Source organism: Erythrolamprus reginae, chromosome 3 (genome assembly GCF_031021105.1).
Source record: "Erythrolamprus reginae isolate rEryReg1 chromosome 3, rEryReg1.hap1, whole genome shotgun sequence".
In the NCBI taxonomy this organism is placed as follows: Eukaryota; Metazoa; Chordata; class Lepidosauria; order Squamata; family Dipsadidae; genus Erythrolamprus; species Erythrolamprus reginae.
This window is the reverse complement of record NC_091952.1, coordinates 174,745,523-174,749,959: the sequence shown is the minus strand read 5'-3', so window position 1 is coordinate 174,749,959 and position 4,437 is coordinate 174,745,523. Positions and strand designations below refer to the sequence as shown.

Genomic DNA, 4,437 nt, shown 5'->3' with positions numbered 1-4,437 from the left:
AAATAAAATCTCTAGACCCAACAGGGCTTCATGTCAATCAGCAAATAAGTACAGGGACCTGTACCTTGACTTGAAAGGTGGCTGAGGCCCATATTCTCCCTTCTCTGCTCAACACCACACCAAGGGGAGACTTGGGAACAGTTTCTCCCATTGACAGCAATGCTTGGTGGGAGAGGCAAGGAAGCTAAGGGAGAGTACTTTAATGAGGCCAGTGGGAAAACCCTGTGTAACTACTCTACTTCTACTCTTGGAGGAAGGAAAGTGCTTTGCACATCCGCATCCTCCTTTCTCGGGCAGGAAAGGTGAGTGTGTGTGCAAATAGCCACGCTAAACTACCTGGTTTAAAAAGTCAAATCAAAAGATGCAGGATGCTAGCTCTCATTGGATCCATAATTCATCCATGTGCTGAGCCATAATGTTACTTTGGGAAACAAAAAAAGCCTCAGTATGCTGCCTCATAGTTGTTTGGGGGACCATAATTCTAAATTCCCTGACTCTGGGGTATATTTATTTTTCAAGCAGCACATGGCTTTGCATTATGTTTGTGTAAGAATGGTGCATTTCCATCGCAACCTGTTTTGAGTTTTGTTCTGATGGAGTGAATTCTGTAGACAGTTCCTTCCAATTTTTCTGCATTGTCTCTAGAAGGAGGTTGCAACTATATAGAAAATAATTTGATAAAGTTATCCTCTGGCTTTCCTTAATGGCACATGTTGGAGATATCTGTTCAGTAGCAGCCCCTGTTTGGAAAGTACTCCTGCACATATGCCGAGTGCTAAAAGAATACTGTTTACAGAATGCGCCAATAAAGAAACAAAGCATTCATAATTTGCAGTTTTAAATGTGGAGTTGTATACAGATCACCCTGTCTATACAAAATCGAAACGTCTTAAGAAATATACTGCTCAAAAAAATAAAGGGAACACTCAAATAACACATCCTAGATCTGAATGAATGAAATATTCTCAAGGAATACTTTGTTCTGTACAATGTTGAATGTGCACAACACCATGTGAACTTGATTGTCAATCAGTGCTGCTTCCTAAGTGGAGAGTTTGATTTTACGGACATTTGATTTACTAGGAGTTATATTGTGTTGTTTAGGTGTTCCCTTTATTTTTTTGAGCAGTGTATATAACAGTGATGATGAACCTTTTTTTCCTCTGGTGCCGAAAGAGCGTACTTGCATTTTGTTTGTTTGTTTGTTTGTTTGTTTGTTTATTTATTTACTTATTTACTTACTTACTTATTTACTTATTTACTTATTTACTTATTTACTTATTTACTTATTTACTTATTTACTTATTTACTTATTTACTTATTTACTTATTTACTTATTTACTTATTTACTTATTTACTTATTTACTTATTTACTTATTTACTTATTTACTTATTTACTTATTTACTTATTTACTTATTTACTTACTTACTTACTTACTTGTTTGTTTGTTTGTTTATTTATTTATTTATTTGCCGCCCCTCTCCGGAGACTCATATCGCGCATGCCCAAATGCCCATAATTCAATGCCTGGGGAGGGTGAAAACAGCTTCTACCATCCCCTGGAGGCCCTCTGGAGGCTGGAAATGGCCTGTTTCCCAACTTCTAGTGGGCCCAATAGGTTCGTATTTCGCCCTCCCCAGGCTCTGAGAGGCCAAAAATGCCCTCTCAGAGCCTCTGTGGGAGCCAAAAAACAGCTGGCCAGCACACACATGCATGCTGAAGCTGAGCTAGGGCAACGGCTTGCATGCCAGCAGATATGGCTCCGCGTGCCACCTGTGGCATCTGTGCCATAGGTTTGCCATCACTGGTATATAAGATAGGAAAGCCTCAGTTCTATTTAAATTTCATCTTGGAGAGAGAGAGAAAGAGAGAGGGAGGGAGGGAGGGAGAGAGAGAGGGAGGAAGGGAGAGGGAGGGAGGGAGGGAGGGAGGGAGAGGGAGAGGGAGGGAGGGAGAGGAGAGGGAGGGAGAGAGAGGGAGAGGGAGGGAGGAAGTGAGAGAGAGGGGGAGAGAAGCTCCCTTGATCTCTTAAATACAGAGACTCACTCTGTATTTGACTAACAACAGACCACGTGAGCGACAGGCACCGTGACAGCCCAAGAAGAATCTTTCCTTTATCTTGTGCTAAACAGTGATCAAAAAGACTCATTGGTGCAAAGAGATTGCATAAAAGAGTGCCATCTGCAACACCATACTTATTTCTGAAATGTGTCTGGAAAGCCAGAGTCTTTCAGCAGGAAGCAACCTTGAAAGAACTGTTGGGTACCTTGATCCAGTGAACTAACTTTCCTGTATCTCTTTGTTGCCATCTAGTGGCTATCTGCATTTGTGCAGCTCATAGTCCTTGAATAATTGGAACAATGGTAATTTTAAAAGAGTGGCTAGTCTTCGAACACCTCTGGCAAACATAAGTTATATCTAGTTTATATCTGAATATGATATGCAATCACATTTTGGCTTCCCAAAAACTGGCTGGCTTGTTACTTACTGGCATATAGATAAGCCAAAGGGAAATCTATAGATGCAATTTATATCGACTTCTGCAAAGCCTTTGGTTCAGTGGTCCATGACAAACTACTCCTAAAAACTCAAATCCTATGGCACCTCAGGATCCCTGCATAGCTGGATTACAGCATTCCTGTCAAACAGACAACAAGTGGTCAAATTAGGAAGCACCCTGTTCACCTCCATCCCAGTTAAAAGCGGTGTTCCCCAAGGTAGTGTACTGGGACCAACGCTCTTCATTCTCTATATCAATGACCTTTGTGATTACATCACAAGCAACTATGTCCTCTTCGCTGACGATGTAAAACTGTTCAACACCACCGATAACACAACTACTCTCCAAAAAGACCTGAACTCTGTTTCTGAGTGGTCTAACACTCAGAGTGCCTTCCGTCCCTTGTCCTATTGCTCTCCTATAGCTCCTATACCTTTTTTCTATTCCTATATCTCTTCTTCTATACTTTCATTGATATGTTCTATTGTTGTAAAATAGTAAAATACTATATATATATAGTAAAATACACCAAGACCGCCTTAGAAGAAGGACAGAAACACCAGCCTGAGATGACGAGTGGGACCTCGTCGAAACGTCGCCAGAAATTTCCAAATCCTACACGGGAAGAAACCCGAATATACCAAGACCGTCATACCTGTACCCGTGAAAATCTACGAAAACACACACACACACACATATATATATATGTGTGTGTGTGTGTGTGTGTCTATATATATATATTTGTTTTCGTATATATACACACACACTAAAACTCTCATTGTTTATTGGACAAAATAAAAATAAATAAATAAATAAATAAATATGGGGTTATTGATTTCCATAAGTACTACTGATTGGCTAATCTAGCAGTGGGAGAAATAAACCATTGTCAGTGACTCACAGGCTTCAGGGAAGCCCTCAAAAGTGGCTTCCCTGCAGCCTACCAGCAATACGTATTAGTTCTATCTAATAGATAATGAAGGTGCTGAATTGTTCCTGTGACTCGCCTCTTCATTTATGCGCAAATCTAACATGGGTGACTTTGGGCCAGTCACTGTCTCTCAGCCCAACTCATCTCACATGATGTGAGGAAAATAGGAGGCAGAAGTATTAGGCCTGTTTGCCAGCTCCTCCTCCTCTTCCTCTTCCTCTTCCTCTTCTTCCTCTTCCTCTTCCTCTTCCTCTTCCTCTTCCTCTTCCTCTTCCTCTTCCTCTTCCTCTTCCTCTTCCTCTTCCTCTTCCTCTTCCTCTTCCTCTTCTTCTTCTTCTTCTTCTTCTTCTTCTTCTTCTTCTTCTTCTTCTTCTTCTTCACCAGATTTGCTTAACAAACCTTATGCAACATGTACTAACTGCAGTCATTTGCTTAATAACCAGACAAAAAAGTCATAACTTTGGCATGTCTCATTTAACTGTTGCCTTGCTTAGACTTCCCTTGCTTAGCAACATAAATTCTGGTTCCAATGATGGTTGTAAAGAATACTTGTAAAAAGGCTTGGCTACCCTTTCATACCAATAGGTCTCACTATTTTGGGTTTGGGCTCTAGACTTCTCTGTTTTTGGAATCTGTTATTTTCTTTGTTATCTGTCAATTGGAAGGGAATTCTTGCATCACCCCATTTGGTGGCTCTTAAGCTTGAGGCTGTCATTATTCTCCTACCCTCACCCCTACCTCCAAATGTCAGCATCTTATTCCTGCAGCATCTTCTTATGTGCATTGTTTAAACTTTATCTCTCCCACTTCCCAAACAATCCAGAAGTTGCACTGCAATATACAACCACACCAGAGTTACTGGAAGAAGCACTGCTTTCTTTCAAACCTGCTGATGTGCTAGCATTTTGCTTTTACAACTCAGCAGTGGCTTTTAAATCAATGGCGGCAAGGCAGCCAAAACTTTGGAGGATTTTAGTGCTGTTGCTTATCTTTTTTTTTTTTTTA

The 4,437-nt window shown here is 40.7% G+C and overlaps 1 protein-coding gene across 1 annotated transcript in view; it reads left to right on the top strand.

Annotated features, from left to right (window-relative positions):
• Positions 1 to 223: 223 nt before the first annotated feature.
• Positions 224 to 4,437, top strand: part of F13A1 (coagulation factor XIII A chain) — a 178,416-nt gene continuing 174,202 nt past the window's right edge. Inside the window, exon 1 of the mRNA XM_070747201.1 lies at positions 224 to 302. The gene's annotated coding sequence lies outside the window, so the exon portion shown is untranslated. The remainder of the gene's footprint in view (positions 303 to 4,437) is intronic.